General features: G+C 35.9%; 1 protein-coding gene across 1 annotated transcript in view; it reads right to left on the bottom strand.

The window, feature by feature from the left end:
- LOC108976333 overlaps positions 1–14,272 on the bottom strand; it is a 34,779-nt gene extending 20,507 nt beyond the window's left edge. The window contains exon 1 of the mRNA XM_018945362.1: positions 13,786–14,272. The gene's annotated coding sequence lies outside the window, so the exon portion shown is untranslated. The remainder of the gene's footprint in view (positions 1–13,785) is intronic.
- Positions 14,273–20,717: the final 6,445 nt, after the last annotated feature.

Raw genomic sequence — 20,717 nt, 5'->3', positions numbered from 1 at the left:
TGATAGCGGAATAAAACTTTACACAAATACGGTATTTGAGCTGAGGTATCCCTTGTGGAAAAATTGTCGTGATCGGACTATAACTTTTCAATACAATTAAAATAAATGAAAATACAATTCAATACTCAAAGCACAAGAATTGATCTAATCTAATTAATTTTACAGCAAAATAAAAAAATATGTAAATGAGAGCTATTGAAATCTCGCTGATCACTTTATCATGTGAGAGTATAAAATGTTCGGTGACACCTGAGCTTAGCCCTTCCTTACTTGTTAGAGATGCAATTGCGTTTTCAAAACTCGCGAATATTTGACTCACCCCAATAGCGACAATTTTGTTTCTTAAGCCAAAAATGGGCAACACCTGAGAATATGATTTTTCTATGAAAAAAATCTATAGGAGAACGTGAATTTGCGTAATAATCTTGGAAAACTTCCAAACGCTGTATTAAGGTGAAATGTGAAATGAAATGAGTGTACTATTCGCAACACCATCACCCATCTTAAGACCCATTCATTATTGGATAATATTCGAACGAATATATCACGTCCAGCAGACAGTGAAGAAAATATAGGAGGCGTAGCTGAGAGAACTCCGACGACCTATGGAACGTCTTGGCGCATTTTACGTCGAGAACTATATATATAGCGCCATTTCCCACACTTCGCATCAATCAATGGATTTATTGAGAAAACACTTCACAAACACTTTACACGTTTTGCGCCGGTCAATTGGCCACCAAGAGCGTGTGATATCACACCGTTAGACTTTTGTCTTTGGATATATGTATGTAAAGTCTATGTAGACAACCCCGCTTCCATTGCAATGGCAATTTATCATTTTTGTTTACAACAACATTGTTTGTGATTTTTGACTTATTTATTATATTTTTTTACGCTCAGCAAACAAAGCCAAAAACGTCATCATGTTGTTGGTGTTAATTTTTCCACCGCAAAGTGTTACGGAAAGTACAAGCAAGTTTTTGTTGTATTTGATTTAATGCCATATGTCTATCTGTACGGGCTTGTGCACAACGTTGGCGGTAACACGTTTCTGTCAACGGAAGTGGTTTCCAGCAAGTGTCATATTACCCAGGTAAATAGAGCATATATAATTCTACGAGTACTTTGTACTAGCAGTAAAGTGATTTAAATATGTATAGAAGTATTTAGAAATGCTGGTGCAAAAAGTAAACGTGGAAATATTTACACTCGTTTAACAAGAATTTTTTTTTTTATTTAATAATTGCTTTTAAATTATTTTTCTAGTGTATAATCAATAAACTTTCTCTCTTCTCCAATTAGTGGCTTTGCTAAAACTCTCATTAGCACTTACATATGTTCAGATGAGTGATCACCTGAACTTTTTGGTTTGTGAATTCAACACTCATTTAATAGTATAGGCGTTAACGGTGGTTAGTTTTTGGTACAAACTGAATTCTCTAATAACCAGACAATTATCTGGTTATTATGAAATTTTTGTTTATTCCATCTGAAAACATAAATTTTAACTTTGATTTTGCTCAACCACTTCTTTTGGCGGTTTTGTGTCAAGAATAAGAAATTGGCAAACGAACGAAAATATTATACAAACAAATTACTTATAATATATGGTTGGTACGAAGAAATCTGTTGAAATTTTCAGAAATTTAGGCAAATGTGCTGTTATTTCAGCGAAAAGAAAACAGACCATATGTATGTCTAGAACAACAATTTGTGCTAAAAATAAAATGTATTTTTGTTTTAGTTTTCCTTTATTAAAAATATGTCTTCATTTTAGTTTCCATGAAGGCAAACATTTTCAATCAAAGAAAATTCAAAATGTTATAAAAAATAAGATAAAAGGAAATTGTAAATTATGTCTTGCCTAGTCAATATTTTGTAGATACATAAGTTTAAACTAATTTCATATTTAACCTTTTGGTGATCATGTGGACTTTGACTTTTGAAGATTCATAAATAACAGACTTTTTAAATAAAAATTTAAAAATATAGTCGTAATTTGTACCTTTTAGAAAATTATTAAGTTAAGTCCAAATAACTAATTATAATAATAATTATATTAATTAATAAGTAAATTGGTAAAAAGCTAGCTGCGGTTGAACTCAAGCTACATACAGGCCTCTGTAACATAATTCATCCATACAAGAACTTGAGCCTTGAGGAGGCTATGCTTTATATTAGTACGATTCGCATGTTGCCTTTTATATTTCGGGATTTGGCAACACTAATGTTGCAATCTGGAAGCTGACTATTTTATGGTAAAACCTGACATTTTTGATGGTGTACATACTCAGCACGTTTTGACATACGAGCGCGATTTGTGTTGTTTACAATTACTTAAAATAATCTTCTCGATACAGTATCTTAAAATATTCATTTTCACGCGATTATTTTTTACCACTCTCGATGTGAAGTAACACAACAAGAGTGCATAGATGAACTTAATGAAATTTTTGACGATGAAACGCAATCAAGAACCAGTGTATGAGAAATTCAATCGAGTTCACAGATCATACCAAGACGAATTTCGGTAAGATCATTCAAAATCAGTCGTTGTCCCGGAACTATTAATGTAGTGCGCAAACTGATATAGCAAGCGCGTCATGTGACCCATTGTGGGATTGAGACAATTATGGGCATTAGTAGGGGATTAGCAAGCATGCAATATTGCATGTAACTTTGACTGTAAAAAAAATTGTAAATCGCTCTAAACCAATTAGTGAATTGTTCCAAAACTGCTCGTGTCAATTGGTCGAGAAAAATTCCAACAAAATATGATAGCGGTCCTCCTAAAAATATCAATGACATCGTGTCAGGTGATGAGTAGTGGATTTACGCGTATCAGCCCGAATACAGTCGACTGTATATGTTTCAAGATGAGCCAAATCCAAAAAAAATTTATTCACGCATGAAGCACTTCCAAGCAAGTTGCCTGTTCTTTGGAAAAACTGGGCATGTCGCAACCACTGGAACAACTCAAAACAGTAAATTCTGAGTGGTATAAAACAATTAGTTTGCCAATTGAAATCAGGAAAACCAACTGCCGAAGACGAATCACTCTTTACCTCGGCAATGCTAGCTTCCACAAATCGACTGAAACAACTGCTTTTGAGCACTCAAAAAATCCATTTGATTAGTCATTCTCCGTATGGTCTTGGCTTGGCACCGACTGACTTCTTTTCATTTCCTTTCGTTAAAAATAAACTAAAAAGTGGACGTTTTTCGACAACTGAACAGGCGATCGATGTGTTAAAAAACATGTTTTGGAGATATCGCAATCAGAGTCGCAAAGTGCTTCGACAATATATATCTTAATGGGGAATATTTTGAAAAACAATAAAGAGATTTTCGGTGATTAAAAGATGCTTTTGTTCTCGAATTCCGAAATATAAAAGCAACATATGAATGAACAATATGTAATATGTAAAAAAGTTTTCTATACAATGACTAGGTAGTGAACAATTAGTCTGTTTGGAGACTATATCATATAGTGGTCCGATATCGGTAGTTACGACAAATGAGTAGGCTCTTGAAAATAAAGAACGTCTATACAGAAAAGACATTACTAAATCGACTAAAGGCTATTTTCTCAGTTTTTGGTTACAAGCCATCTGTCAGTTAATTTCTGATTAACTTAAGGGGTTACATGAGTATACGGCTTTCCCAAAATCGAAATTTGTATTACCTTATTAAATTCTACAACACCTCAGGAATATTGTTGATCCGAATAATAGTTTCGGAGATACAGCTTTGAGGACTTGTGTGCTCAAGGCTAGCTAGACTAAGTGCATCGTCTTTAAACGCATTTTTCTCGAAACTGTATTTTTGAAGTCGGTTGGCAAAATTTTTCGGCAACTACTCAACCGATTTTCATGAAATTTTACACGGATCTTTGAGATACAATCCTTAAAGACTTGGACAAATGATTTTTTTGTGATTACAACTATTTGAAATGTCGCGAAATTTTCATTTTTTGTAGATGTCTGCCAAAAATCCAAATTTTTTCTTTGTTAAGGTTTTAACTAAAACTTCGAAGTTAAGGTTTAAACTAAAACAAGTACAACATATTTTCCACTTTAAGTGATCCTGCAAATAATAATCCTGCCGCACGGGCGAGATTTCACCGGAAGTTGGAAAGTTCAAAATAAATTTCAGAATCACTTTGCTATTAGTTTATGTTTTTAACAATAAAAAATTATAATAAAATATTTCAGATATTATATGAGAAAAAAAGGTTGAGAGGAAGGCTGTTTTTTTACCCTGGTAAATCCATGGTAGCCCTCAATCAAAACTCCTTCTTTCGGCAAAGAAAGCTATTTTTAACCAGAACTTAACTCACAGATGCCTTCTAAGCAGATGTTGAGAAAACAGTCCTTAATACGTTACGCTGATCGTGTATACATATATAGTGTATACTTTACAAGATCTCTTACCTAAAAAGATAGAACGGAGGCTTATACTGAAAAGATTCAGCAAATTCTTTGTGGAAAATAAAAATTATGAAAACATAAAAGAGTGTTTTTTCTACAAATTCTATCATATAGTTATAAAACCTGTTTAAAAAAATGACTACTATTTAGAAATAGACATTCTTATATTCTACTCAAATCAGTTAAAATCTTATTTGAGCATTCAAGGGTTAATTAAGCGAAATATTTCACAGCGTTCGCTATTTTTCAACGTTGGCTAATTCAAAGTACAACGATTTCACTCATCTTATAATAAAAGTGCTATCAAAATGATTCATTAAATGCGCCAACAGCCATAAAAAAACAAGTCGTAAAACATTCGAACATAACAACACAAAAAACACACAAAAACTGTTGCTAAAGTTCAACTGTGTAGTAGGAAGTCAAGGTTTCCAAAAAACAGCAAAAATATTCTGAAGAACTTTTGGGAAATAATACAAAGAAAATAATAGCTTCATTAGCAAGCAAAAATCAAAATTGAAATTAAAATATTAGCTTTTTTAGTCAATAAAGTGATTTGCGTCACTCTAGACTGTTTATGTAAATCCATAAGCAAATTTCACCTTCTGCGTTTCTTAACCTCAGCGACCTAGAATTTATATAACAACGAATGTCACATATTCTTGACGACGAATATCCCTCAGCCATTATAAAGCTAGTGACGCCAAAATTTTAGCTTCTAGCATCCAGTAAACTAAATTTTTTTTAATACATTAATTCATTTGGCACATTATTCCAATTTATTTTTAATACTAACACCCACCAATTGTGTGAGATTTCGTGAGCGATTTCCAAGCACAATTTTGCAACATCGATACATATACATATGTACCTATGTAAATTGTATACTATATATTTGCACATATGTACATACGTACGCGGTACAATTACTAATGTACCGTTGTATATGCAAATTTCATGCTTTCTACTGATCTTTCTTCACCCTGGTTCTAATGTAGCCGTCTGTGGGCGCCTTTGTGCTTTCAACAGGCTGTGGGATGAGTGTGTAAATACTAAATATGTATGTGTGCCTTCAAATATTCATACATATGTGCTCATGTATTAATAATGTCTTTCAATAAACTTAACCTTCAATTTCACTTTTGAATGAAGACAAAGTGTTCTCAGCGACATTGAACTTTATTTTCGTACAAATTGGATACTGGGTTTTTTTTTGGCTGATATTTCACGTCGTGAGAGTGACAGTTTTGCTTTTACATATACTGTATATACATACTATATATTTGTACTTATCTTTTATTCAAAATATATAAAAGTGATATTTTTTGTCAAGAGATTTGTGCAAATGATAAATTGGGAAGCATGTTTGTGCCAATTTTTTCGCAAAGAAATTGTGTCAGCGATGATGCAAATTTAAAAAAATCGTGACTCATTTCGAAAGTAAACAAGGAAAGTGAAAGAATATTTATTTTGCGAGCAAATAATTTTGAAATAACAAAAACTGAATTGCAACATTATTTATGCACTTAAAACCAAAAAGAAAATAATTTATATATAGATTCGAATATATAGTAGTGGCCATTGACTATGCTTATTTATGAGAGAAGATGCATCGTGTCACAAACCAGTAAAAGCGATGGCAAACATCTATGAACTGGACCACGAATTGCTTTCGCATCCACCGTATTCTCCAGATTTGGCCCCAGCGACTATTTCCTGTTCTGAGATCCAATAAAAATTTTTGTCGAATGAAAAGGTGATCGCCGAAACTGTGATCTATTTTGAAGTAAAGTACAAATCGTTCTACAAAATTGCTATCGAAAAGTTGGAAGGTGGCTATTATCAGTGTATCACCCCTGAAAGGAAATATGTTGAATAAAAAAAAACGAATTTTGCTAAAAAAAAAATCTATTTAGGCGGGGGGACTTTTCAATTGGTATGTTATTAATAACAGCCTTAGTCTTCTTCCACCGGAGAGACTAAAAATATGTCTGAAGCTTTTATGGTTGAATCTTTCTAGAAATGTTTCGCGTTTAGTCAATAAACCATATCCTAGACGAATCCGTCTCAGCATTTAATCTCACAAGAACTAAATTTAAATTTTAACACCTTCGGTATATAACGAGCCGTTTGCTCTAAGATATGCTTCTTATCGTTGAAAGACGGTATTGGAATATGGCCTTAGTGTAGTGGAAGTGGACTACGCCTTTATTATCTTCGATTTCTCCAACAGAAATCTTTGATGATCTTCTTGCCAATTTAGATTCAGTTTAGTTCAGTTCTGTAAAAAGATCTAGTGCGGTACTGTGTGTGGGTCTCAGCTCCCTAACATTTTCAGACGACTGGCTGTTGGCGTTGACTCATCAGGTGAAGTATAAGTATATATTTTTTGCCCGATCACGAACGATATGCTACATATTCAAAGAATCAGATAATGATTTCAGATCAACCCATTTTTCGGGTAAAGTTCTTGTAGTGGAATTTCATAAACGAAGAAGAATCGATATCTTTTGCACTGCTGGACAATGCTTAGATTTTCACCTAAAGTGTTAAGCGCCTGCTTTCTTCATAAAAAAGCAATTTTGACTTTTCCGATCAGAGTTTTAAAAGGATATTTACGTTTATGTACGGTTCTAGAGTCTATACTACTTTCTCATAAAATAATAATTATGAAAACTCTATCTCCTTGCGCGTGAAACAATAAAAAAATGTCTTACAGACTAATTTAACTTTCCAACGATCACATTGACCTCATCACGTCCGGCAGCATTCAAAATTAAGCTGCCAGCTAAAACAACAAACATAAAAAAGTGTAAATCTTTAATTTCGACGAGATTAAATCTTCACTTTACACCCACAATTTTTATGGCCATGGAAGCATGAAAACATTTACATTGTATTAAACAAATATTTCCATAAAAGAAAAAGTAGCAGCGCAATAAATTTACACAACCTGTTTGCACGAACGCTTCTGTCAATTTATTTTGCAAAAAGCAAGAAAATAAACACAATAAATAACCAGTGGAAAATAAAAGAATGCGTGATTATTGTTTTTTTGCTTTTAATAAATGGTAAAACAACTTTTTCAACTTGCGGCTGCCGAAAAAGGCGCCAACAACAAAGTTAGTAAGTCGTTGTTCTCATTCGATTTTTTCGCTATGCGTCAGGCATCTGGATTCAGTGAGGTGAGTAGTCAGTCAGTCGGATATTTACTGAACGTAAACTATTATTGTCATTATTTATATGATCATGTTTCATCTAAATATATCATTTCCTAGAGGGATAGCAGCTCTGTGTTTTACTTGCAACGAAAGTTGTTGTATTTATATATGTATATATATCGTTTCATTTGTAAATTGAAAGCTTCGCAAACAAGCATTTGGAATTTTATCTTATTTTGCTGCTTTCATCGCATTTTAATTTTCACTGTTGACACCCGTTCCTCTTATTCTAACATTTCAGAATCTTTCAAAAAAATAAATTTGCTTGATGCTTTTATATTTAACAATGACAAATACTCGTACATACAATGTAAAATAACTTTGCGCACTTCCCTTTGCAGTGCTCTTACTTATGTATAGTATGTCTAATTTATTGAACACTCTTGTCACACTGGCTTAATGGCCCTGAGAACAAGTGAATACAATGTGATTATCAATTGAAATGAAAAACAAAACACTTTTTATTTACGAGTTTCATTTACAGAGTGTGTTTTCACTTGAGAAATGTCGTGTCAGCTTCTAATTGCTTTTAGACATTTTCGCTTTTGCAATTTGTTAGAATTATGCAGCACTTATGATAAGATTAGATTCCCACTCCAATTTAGTACCTTACGCTGTGTGCAGATGACTAGCTGAAAACGCTTTTTGTTAAATTGCGGATATAAATTTTAATTAGCTTGGTCGCGATGTCTCACATAGTTATCTTACAAAATTGACTGTGGTCAATATTTTTTTGCGCTCATATGATTTCATTATAGTATTGTATTCGAGATCTACTACTATGAGCAAAAAATAGTAAGACTTTGTTCATGATTTTGAAATTCTAAATTTATTCTTCAAAATCTCTGTCGTCTCCCACAAAGTAATCTCCCTTGGCCCCAATAGGGTTTGTCCGGAAAGTAATAGCCTTGAGTTGATTTAAGAAAATTTATTGAACCTATCGTTACAATTCTTTAAAAACTTTCAAAATAGGCTCCTGCTGCGTCGGCCTTTTCAAGCAAGGAAACAAAAAAAAAAAAAAGTCCGGGACCACATCTGGGCTATAGGGCGGCTGCTGAGAGGTTTGGGATGCCGGCCTTGGTTAGGTAGCCACGGTGTAAGCTGGGGCGTTGTGGTGTTGCAACTTCCAATCGGCTTCGATGTCTTGTCGGACCCAATTGACCCTTCGTTTGAGTATCTTGAGGACTTCCACGTAAAACTTGACGTTGACGGTTTGTCCAGGAGGAACAAATTCATAGTGGACGATGCCTTTGATGTCAAAAAAGACAATAAGCATCGTTTTCACTTTGAATTTGCTCATTCCTCCCTTTGTTTAAGACGCCGGCATGTGCCACTCGGAAGACTGCCTCTTTGTCTCGGAATCATGCTCAAAGATCCATGACTCGTCACCTGCGTTAGTAGAACGTCTCTGTCTTCGATTTTTTGAAAAAAAAAGAAATTCATAGTAGATTGAGATCAATCAAAAACAAAAAATAATATAACAAACATTAAGCCTACTGACTTTTAAACAAATTTTTGATATTTTGGCTTGAGATTTCTTGATAGAAAATTAAGGTTTTTACGATATTGGGTCTATATAAGGAGATATCATAAATAAATTAAATAAAAAAATACAATATGTTTAGGGCAATAGAATTCCGCCAAATTTCGTGAAAGAAAAGTTTTTTTGTAGAAGAAAAAATAAAACACCCAAAAATTTGGTTTCATGAATTTTTCATTTTAAAATTAGAATTTAAATTTTCAAATTATGTAAAAAATAATGTACTGAAGTGGTTTATACATTTATTAACTACAATTTCGCTATATATAACTTTTTCTTTAGGATTGGTAGTTTCGTCGGAAATCGAGACAAGCCATACCCACAAAAGATCAGTCATGCCGACCCCTTCCTTTTCGCGACCTCAAATTATCAGTAAATTATTTTTCCTTAAATGATTGTTATTCTTTATTTCGTTTGCGATTGATTTCAAACTACCATAATTTTCCATTTTTTATCATTTTCCACTTTCTGTCCATAATTTAATAGACGCGGAGAAAATAATAAAATCAAAAGTGTAAGTTTTTTCTCTATCTGGATGTTTTAATTGCATTCTTTATTCAATTATTATTTTTGTTTTGAACGCTCAAAATTTGCGTCGGCGTCAAAAATAAAAGTGAAATAACGAGTTTTTGAAATCTCTAAGCACGTCTAGGTGGCTAACCCAAAAATGGCGCCGCAATGAAGGCAAATTACTTACGTAAATTAATTTCCATATTGGCTTCGTAAAATAATGGCTAGACCGTAAACTTTCTATTGTCATTAAAAGAAATTAATTAAATATTTCATAATACATGGTCTCAACTACTTAAGGAACAACAAAATAAGCATTGTAGGTGCGATATGTAGTGATAAAAATGAGACTTCATTCGTTTTTGCATGGAATTCGTGATTTGAACTGCTCGTAAATAGGCTTGTATGTATGTATGTATAGTTGGTATGTGCAGTATGCAAAACAGTAAAAGAAATACAGGTATATACAAAAATAATTGTAGCCCAAAAATGCACTATTAACACTTTCGCTTTGTGAGATCCCCTCAATTAGAAGTTAATATGTCTGACAGGGGCACGCTAAAACCGCATTGGCGATTCAGTGTGACAGCTTATAGATGACACAGGTGTTTATGAGAGACCCCACAAATAATACAGCTACCGTTGGTTATTGTTGTTGCTGTTGTTTAGGCTAAGTGTCGATTGGTTGGCTGGCATCTGTCGCGTGCCTTCCACATGTGTATGCTGATTGTCATTTCTGTTGTTGTGCGCTTGATTGAACGACCTTTTGGGTGGAAGGGGTAGAGGGGTACGATGCACAACTGACTGTTTGGCTACTTGCCGGGCTTGACTGGCTGCGCGTTGGTTGCTTTTGTCATTTGCGTATTTAAATTAGACACCTAAAAGCAACAACAACAAAGGCAACAAACAAAAAGGCAAATGCAAAGTTTCGTTTTAAATAAAAAAAAAAAAAAGGAATTAAATGAAAAAATAACGCGCTCACATGTTTGTGTTATTATTGTGTCGTGTTTATATACTACATACTGTTGGTGTTTTTTTTATTTAATTAAGGTGGCGCCTCCTGCTTACAACTGCTGTACGCCTGTTAACTCAATTTCCGAGCGATCGTTTATCACTTCGATTTCATCTGAGCGAAGGAAAGGAGTAAAAAAAAAAAATTGTTTTCTCTGATCATACTACAAAACCAATATTCTCTATATATGTATSTATGTATGTAAATAAGTGCATAAACGACTAGATCGTTTATTGTAAATAGAGAATTTGCACTCGAAAATGTTGTTCGATCGTTTATGCAATGATTTTTGTGATGAGGCATGCAAGTGCATACCAATTGACATTGAGCGCATACCAAATACAAATTTGTACATATACCTAATCACCACCCCATATGTATGTATATACACAAAATCATTAGAAATAAAAAAATAAAATAATTTAATTTGCAAGCAATCAATAAAAATATGCTTTCTCTGTTATCGGCGCCTGTGAATTGGCGAAACCGCATTGATCTTTATCAGTGGTCTGCAAAGTGCTGATTATAGCTGGCAGTGTTTTTGTTTACAAAGGTCGCTATCTGTTGTTCAAAAGATAAGAAGCAATACTAATGTTTTTGTTGTTGATGCTGAAGGCAGCCAATATAAGCAAAATCGTAAATGTTTTTTTTTCAAATATCGGTTTCGCAAATCTCCAATTGTATAGGTATTTGTCACAAAATTTCAAAACCAGCACCCGAAATTTTGCAGTCGATTTATACATACATACATATGTATGTAGTAGAATAGTTTATTATTTGAAAGCCATTTAGAACTTATCAATATGTAAATTAATTGTTATAGCTTAAACAAATATATATGGTTTGTAACACCTAGAAAGCTATTTCAGAGATCTTATAAATTATAATGAAAGGTATTGTTACTGACGATGAGAGATCTATGGTTACGACACGGAAACGGACGATAAATAGGCCGAATATCGTGGCAAAGATGAGCCGAAGCCGAAAAAAACACTCAAAGCCGGTCAAAACTCAAGGTTATGTTGACAGTTTTCTTCGATTATCAAGGTATGGTGCACTCGGAGTACCTTCTGATCGCCCAAAGTGTCAACAAGGAATACTATTTGTTTGTTATGCGTCATTTCCGCAAAGCTATTCGTTAAAAGAGGCCGGAATTATGGTTATTGCACCAGGATGAAGCACCGTCAGATACATTGATTATTCGTGAGTTTTACCCCAAATTTTCATTCAATATATTATTCCAATCAACGTATTCGCCTGATTTAGCTTCATGTAACTTCTGGCTAGTCAGCGAACTCAAATAACCGCTCCAGGGAAGCCATTTTGAAATAAAAAAAAAAATTAAAAAAAAAACCCTAATGTACATATAAAAATGATCAGCATAACAAGCTGAGTCGATTTAGCCATATATATAACTAGTGCACATTTTTTGAGATATCGATCTAAAATTCTCCCTTAGAAGCTGCCGATTTGTCGGAACCGCCGGTATCTAGGTTAGTTCCTTAACCTCCAAAATTTGAATGTTTATACCCTGAAGGAGAAAAGTCGCATAGCCTATAAATTATGTGTATAGATAAGTGATCAACATGAATAGCTCAAACAGTACGGTCGGAATCAAGTGCTTGTAAGGAAGACTTTTTAATTTGACGAGATATATCCAAGAAATTTGGCATGGTCTAAGTTAATGCTGTAATCTTCGAAGAATTTGCACCGATCGTATCATTTTAGTATATTACCGGTGTTTCAAGTAGAGATACTTTTGCCAAGCTTTCATGTTATTTTTGATCAGTCTTGTTGGGATTTTATCCAGGAAAGACTGAACAATGTTTAAAGATCGTTCAACTTTATTACGAAAATTCACGTTCTGTAAAGAATGTGCTTCGCTAAACTTATGATCAATATAACCGGCTTACTCAGCATAATATTCGCAACACCAGCACCTATCTTGAGACTCAGCATTCATTATTGGATAATATTCGACCGAATAGACCACGCTCAGCACGCAGTGAAGAAAATATAGCAGCCGTAGTTGAGAGTGTACACGGAGACCTTGGACCTTCCCAAGGGATATCGGTTCTTTCTACGGACTCTTAAAAAGTGCCAAGAAGATGTGATGTTTTCGAGTCAAATTTTGTTCAGCGATGAGGCCCAACGCTTTAGTGTGGTTTGTGGGCCGGTAGAATCATCGGTCCATATTTCTTCAAAAATGATGCCGATGAGAGCGCAACTGTCAATGGTGACCGTTATCGCCACTTGATTACCGACTATTGGATGCCTGAAATTGAAGCTCGTGGTCTCGGCGACATTTGGTTTCAACTTCCTACACATCGCATCAATTAATGGATTTATTGAGTGAACACTTTGGTGAGCAGATAATTTCACGTTTTTGGTCGGTCAATTGGTCTCCAATATCATGTGATATCATACCGTTAGACTTTTTCCTGTGGGGATATATAAAGTGAATGAAACATAACGCATTCGCCAGTTACTAGACGAAATGCTCGAACAAGTTATCGAAAATTGGACTTAAGGGATGGACCATATGAGCCGTAGCCGATGACAACGTGTGAAAGAGGTAATCTTCAAAAAATAAACGCCAAAGAATGTTCTTTCGAATGATAATAAACATTCCCCATTTAATTTGAAGTACTTGTGTTTTTTCTTTAAAAAAGAAATGGTTCATCTTTAGTTAGGACAATTGCGGTTTGGAGCTCATTGGGATCTTTTCACTGAGAATAACTTTTAGCTCAGGTACAAATGTGTTGGTATCGAACACTTGTTTTTTTTTCGTTTTAAATAAAAGTGCTGCTCTATCGGAAGCAACATGCAAAAGATCGTTTCATTCTCACAAACAAAACGCTTATTTTATACCGGTACTTCGTAAAGTACTATTACGTTATAGTTTTAATTTTTTAATAAGCACTATGTATCAATCATAGTGATTTATTTGAATTCCATAGTCATGTACAAAATCCACTTTCATATAGTATACATATGTACAGTATACCTTTTTGAGTTATTGGCTATTATTTATTTGTTTATTGATTTTATTTTTTGTTTAGCACTTACATCCTCTTTATATTTCTGCGCTCTTGGTTTAATTTGCAATTTTTCGTTGAGATTCTCTTCTAGTTTTCACAATTCACCAACGTTTTGTATTCTGTATTAGAATTGTTGTTATTTTTTTCGTATACAATTGAAGCACTTAGCTAATGCTAATTTATTTATTTCCTCGGCAACACGTTTGCACTGAACTTGAAAATACGAGTACTGCGCGTTTTGATTTTTCCTCACTTGGACTTCTAACAGACTTGACTTGTTTTATTGCGTTATTTGCTATTGATCAACAACATCTGCGCTAATTTAGTCATCGGTTGCGACCTTCAACACCTCTGCTTTTATTTACGCAATTTATTTTGTATGAGGAATATTTCGAATATCAACAAACGCAACCGTTTTTCGAAACTTGCTTCTCAAATGCTAAACCGCTTTAGTACGCTGTGTCCGTTCATAACGTAATTCAATTCACGACTGAGCGTTTTCAGCTCGACGTTCCGTTGGCAGCTGGCGTGTACTACGTGTAGCGAAACTTTTCAATTTGTTTATTATGTTTTCAACTGTTTGCTAAAGCTTTTATTGTTGCTATTGCTATTGCGCGAACTCTCAGTCAGGCAGTCACTTAGTCGTCTAGTCAGTCGATTGTTCAATTGTTGCTGCTGATCTTGCGTCGATCTGGCAGATATGGTATAAACAAAACGCTTGTCAGCCGCCAAGATCTTTGCTCAACGCTGCGCGTTTCTTGATATTCTCAACGCTCGCTGTGTCTACTCGAGCTGTTTCAGATAATGACTTAACTAAGCTTATGCTAATAAATAAATTTCTATTAAATATCACTGAGAAAAGAGCAAAATTAGTCGCAGCAATTTAAAACAGTCCAAATATTTAGTATCGGATTTGATAAATTGTTTTATATACTGGATAAAAGGGATTTGGAAGATACGGGTAGTAAGGTGAAAATATTATATATTTTTGGTAATACCACATACTATTAACAGAATAAAATGCTCTCTAAAATACTCTTTCGTTAAGGTAGCTTATATATTACCACCATTCCATAGGATTTTCAATAAGAGCGCTACAAACACGATTTGGGATGTTAATGAAAGTCTTCATTCCTGTCAAAGTACATTCGATACCATTATATATGGAATTCGGTTTCTTTTGCATGATCACCACGGGCACGCTTGCAGACGTTCAGATGCTGAATCCAATTTTCGACGGTTTTCAAGCATAAATCGGCCGATATCCCTGAATTTCAAGTTCGATATTCGTACGAAGTTCATCAATCGTCGCTGGCTTGTTAGCATAGACCATAGACTTGACCTAGTCCCACACGAAATGGTCTAACGGCGTCAAGTCGCACGACCGAGGCGGCCAATTGATTGGGCCATTTCGTGAGTTAACACGTTCACCAAACTTGGCTTTCAATAAATCGATTGTGGCATTCGTCTGTGGCTTGTGGCGCCGTCTTGTTAGAACCACATATTTTCCAAGTCCATATCATCCAATTCGGGCCAAAAATATTCGGTTATCATTGAGCTGTAACGATTCCCATTGACAGTAACGTGCCGTTCTTGATCATTATGGCCCAATGATACCGCCGACCTATAAACCGCACTAAAATGTGATTTTTTCGGGATGCAATAGTTACTCATGGAGTACGTGTGGATTGCTACCTGACCAATAACGAATATATTGCTTATTGAGAAAACCATTCAGCCAGAAATTAGCCTAAACGTTAAAGATAATTTTTCGATGAAAATCCGGATCTTTTTCAAGTTGTTGCTTAGCCCAATTTACGAACATATACGATTCTGGTGGTCAAGCGGCTTCAGTTCTTACTTCAATTTGATTTTTTATCCATTTTAGGCACAAAACTTCTCCGTTATTAGAAAAACACTCTCTTTTTTTCTTATTTCCATTACGATAACTCGCATATTGGCATATTTCCTATAAAAAGTTAGCAATAAATAATGAGGTCTGGAAAGAGAATCAAATGGAATTTCATTTTCGCCATACGAGTTAACGTAAAGCTCATCTACCAAATATCCAACTGCAAATCACTGCTGATTCGCAATAAAATCGAGTCATTTCTCAAGCGGATAGTTACAGGCGATGAAAGGCGAGTCAATTACAACAATGTCACCAGAAAACGGTCGTGGTTGAATCACGATGAGCCGGCACAAACGGTGGGTAAGCCATGATTGACGGTCTGGAAGATTTGGAGGGATAGTCAGGGGATCATCTACTATGAGCTGCTCTCTATGGGAAAGCTCTCAATTCGGATCTTTACAATTCGACCGTGAGGAAGATTTCCAGAAGCACCCAGCTTTGACCAAAGGAGAGGACTGGTGTTCCATTAAGATAACGCCAGACCACACACTGCGACAGTGACTCGCCGGAAGCTTGATTGTAAGGTAGACATAAATACTTCTTATTGTATGGACCTAGAACCAAGTGATTGCTACCTGCTCCTACCTAAGAGGTATTTTTTGATTGTCGGAAAAATCGCCTCACGAGAAGCATGTGAAAATCAACTCTCGTAGATTTTTGCCAATAAGCCACGTTACTATGATAGCGGCATTAGGAAATTAAATACAAATATCCAACAAACCGCTGCTTATTAGTTAGTTTGGAAATATTTGATATGATATTACATTATAGTATTTGAATGAGTTTCCTTCTAATGAAAATACAGTTGAACAGTTTGATAGGTGTTCAACTGGTAGCAACAAAATCAACAAGGTTTGGCTGGAGACTTAAATCTGGTAGTCAGTTAGCCCTTGGAGTTCGCTCCAATCTGCTTATTATGCTTTCACCAATACATAACTATTTTCGATTTTTTTAAATAAAAATATCGAACGGGAAATTTATCTCCAATTTTGTATTTCTAACCACATTTCGTATGCAGAATCATTGCGAATGTTGGAAATGGCATATGGGAACTCAATTTGATCAAAAACACATGATTACGAGTGGTACAAAGCCTTCAAAGACGGTCGAGAGATCTTTACCTCGTTCTGAACCACCACTGATGAAAATTTAAAAAACGTGAAGGGTATGGTGCTTGAAAATCGTCAGGCAACTGTTAAAGAGATGGTAAGAGAGCTCGACATCTTTCACGAGTTCCTTCGAATGATTTTGGTGAATATCTTAGGTATGAAACGCATTCATGCTCCACTCGTCCCGATAAAGTTGAATTTTTTTTCAAAAAGTTCACCAAGGCACATGCTTGATCGGTGCGATTCCGAGGCCACATTCATGGAAAGCATTATAATTGCCGACGAGACATAGGTTTGTCATGCAAACAATTCAACAATAATCGGAATGGAGAGAACAAAACGTGATAAAACCAAAAAAACATGCCAAATCCGCACAAAATCAAGGTGATGCTCATTGTTTATGTTTCATATTCGTGGTTTGGTGCATTATGATTTTGCTCCAGATGGACAAACGGTCAACAAGGAGTTCCATCTAGCCGCATTGAGGCGTTTGCGTAAGAACATCCGTCGAAAACGGCTAGAATTGTGGTAGAACGATTCATGGATTTTACACTATGATAATATGTTTTCAGTCGAACGAAGAGATAATTCGGTGAAGGAGCTGAAGGCCATCCAAAAGTCAAAAAGGCTTCGGGTACTGGAAAAATCGTTGGCGGAATTGTATTAGATCTAGTGGGGATTACTTTGAAGGCGACAAAATAAATATTGATGAATAAGTAAATATTTTGCGTTTTCTTTACAATTTTCGGGTACTTTTTTGTCACAATTTAAGTTAAATTACAAGCGATATGTTAAGTTTTCATTGCTGATCAAACTTGAAACTTTTCGAAAATATTGCCCGTTCGTAATTTAATCGCCAGTTATTGCAGTTCTTAAACTCAAGACACTTGAAAGAGTCCGCACTTAACTCACAACATGCACAGCTGTATCGGTTCCATTGAGCCATTTGTCTATTTAGAGCTGGACAACGGTCAAAGCTCGTTATTAGTGATTTTCTTTCTTTGTTTAATTCAGCTTTTACAAATAGGCCTGCTGCATCCTTCTCCGCACGCGTGCTTGCGACACATATTTCCTTTCTTGGCTTGCTCAGTTATGGCACAATTATTTGTACCAATGTTGTTTGTTGTTGTTGCAACGTTGTTATTTTTTATTCTTTTTTTTTTATTTTTTTTTTGTTGTTAACTACCATTTTTGGTCAATGGACACTGAGCATGCCACATTGCGGGACGCGGCGGCGCGCTAGATAAATTGAACTTTTCACTTATAGTTGTTGYTGTTGTTGGCGGCAACACGCTGAGCTGCGCTTTCGTGTGATTGTCAACTGTTGAGTTATCAGCGCAAATGTATGTATGTTAGTTTGAGTATTGGAAATGCGGAAATTGTTTGGATTGACCAAATCGACGGTGGGCAAACAGGCAGCGCACAAATATAGAGAACAACAACTATACAAGGTGTAAGATAAAGAAATAGTCGACAGCCATCAATAGCCGCCTAACCATTTAAGCCAACACGTTAACGATGCTGGAATTACACATTCGATTGCGGCTGATCTGCTTCCACGAGGCTGCCGCAATAGACACCGCTTCGGTTGGTTCTGTCGTGCGATACCAACAAATGTGCGGTTTCACTGCAGTAATGCGGTTTGCCACAGCAACAGCAAGACAGCAGGATGTCGTGGGTCGTTGGCGATGTCATTCACAGCTACTTTCTTTATTTTTCGCTGAATTTATTGTATTTCAATGCGCTGTTTACCAATACTGTCGGTTTGTAATTGTTGTTGTTGGATTTTGTGTTTCAGTGCAATATTTACAGTGGGTTTTACAATTGTGTGCCACAATTTATTGTACTTCTTCTCCTTCTTCACTGGCGTAGACACCGCTTACGAGGTTATAACCGAGTTAACAACAGAGCGTCAGTCGTTTCTTCTTTAGTTTGCTTTCGATCTCTCCAATGGCGTGAAGGCCTTATTCTTCCTCTGTTTTCCTCGCGCGTACTGCATCGAATACATTCAGAGCTGGAGTATTTTCATCCATACGGACGACACGACCTAGCCAATGTAGCCGCTGACTTTTAATTCGCTGAACTATGTCAATGTCGTCGTACATCTCATATAGCTTATCGTTCCATCGAATGCGACATTCGCCACTGTCAAAGCGGACCATAAGTCTTCCGCAGAACTTTTCGCTCGAAAACTCGCAATCTTTACTCATCAGTTGTCCTCATCGTCCATGACTCTGCACCATATAGCAGGACGGGAATAATGAGTAATTTATAGAGTTTGGTTTTTGTTCGTAGAGTGAGGACTCACTTCTCATTTGCCTATTCAATCCAAAGTAGCATCTGTTCGCAACAGTTATTCTGCGTTAGATTTCGAGTGTGACTTCATGGTTGGTGTTAATACTGGTTCCCAGATAGACGAAATTATATACGACTTCGAAGTTATGACTGTTAATAGCGATGTGGGTGCCAAAGTCGCGAGTGCGACGATTGTTTGTTTGATAACAAGAGATATTTCGTGTTTCCCTCGTTCACTACTAGACCCATTTACTTCACTTCCTTATCCAGTCTGGAGAAAACAGTACTAACGGCGCGATTATTGAGTCCAATGTCTGTACAACAAAGATGGACCAAAGGTAGATCTATGTTCCAAACACGCGGCATAGTGGGGAAGAACAAGCACGAAACTCATGAGCAGCCACGGTTTTCCCCAGTTTTGGTGCTACGTACTGCAGGCGGTGGTCTAAATAGTAGATTAAAACAGCGGACACACTTCTTGAACAGCGGGTAATCGACGAATAAGACGGGATGTCTCTAGATATCCTTCATCGGTCAGCTGCATAGTGAGGCCCATATACATCAAGGATCTTACAAGCGTGTCACGAGATATGCAAGGAGGTGGTTAGATCATGTAGTGACTCTTTGCACGTGGGACATATGTTTTGTATGTCGGTTACTGTTCTGGATAGGGAAGAGTTAAATCTGCTACCGTATCCAAAACGAAGTTACTTTGGTGTTTTTCTGGTTTCACGCTGCAACTCCCTCACTACGGAGGGGATTGATGAAGATGTTGATAAGTCCGCTGTGAATATCGTTCAGAACACGCCTGAGGTTGGTCGCATACTTAAGAGAATCAATATGCCGTTGAAGTTCGTCAACGTATTGTAGCTATGTTCTCTTGATGTTGTGTGTATTATAACGGAAGAAATTCCTCGGAGTTGGCAACCCTTGCTCGGCTAAAAAAATCCGTGTCCGTTCCGGTTACTCAGACCCGACTGACGTAGGAATGAGCTGCCTTGATGTTAGTAGGGGTTGGTTCGACGTCAAATTGATAACTGCTTAATTGATTTGATTTGTGCGAAAACATCCCAATAAAAACATCTTGGAGAGAAACGCATTACGTTTCTCAAATGAAAGCATATGGAGCTGATCGACGGGTGCATTATGAAACATTCTGAGAATGTTTGGAGTACTGTTTTGTTATTGTTGTCGCGGCAGAAAATATTTCTGAAATAATTTCGAGAAAGTATGCCGAGTTTATAGCCCTTGGCCGAATAAAAGTCCGGGTGGTTTTCGATTACTTAGACCCGACTGCGGTGGAAATGATGGATTACATTGTTCCGATTTTTCTGTCTCTTCTTCAGTAACGTTCTGCTCCTTTTTGAGGACCTTGTTACGAATACCAAAATACCTAATAATGCGTAGTGAAGGAGTCGAACTATGAAGAGTAACTAACAACATGTTGTGGCTTTCACTGTCAGTATTTTAACGACATTCTAAGATTTGTATTGGACTCCAGCTATTAAGCTTGTTGGTGGCTATTACTGTTATCCAATGACAACGTTTATTCGGATTGATGGATTTTGGTTTTAAAATTTTTAATCTTAAACTTCAGTATGAGTCAAGTCTTTATTTTAAAATAAAATAAGAAAAAAACAAAAT

The sequence above is a fragment of the Bactrocera latifrons genome, unplaced genomic scaffold, assembly GCF_001853355.1.
Source record: "Bactrocera latifrons isolate USDA-ARS-PBARC rearing strain unplaced genomic scaffold, ASM185335v1 scaffold_75, whole genome shotgun sequence".
Classification (NCBI taxonomy): Eukaryota; Metazoa; Arthropoda; class Insecta; order Diptera; family Tephritidae; genus Bactrocera; species Bactrocera latifrons.
Note: the sequence above shows the minus strand (reverse complement) of the source record. Positions and strands in the feature narration are given on the sequence as shown.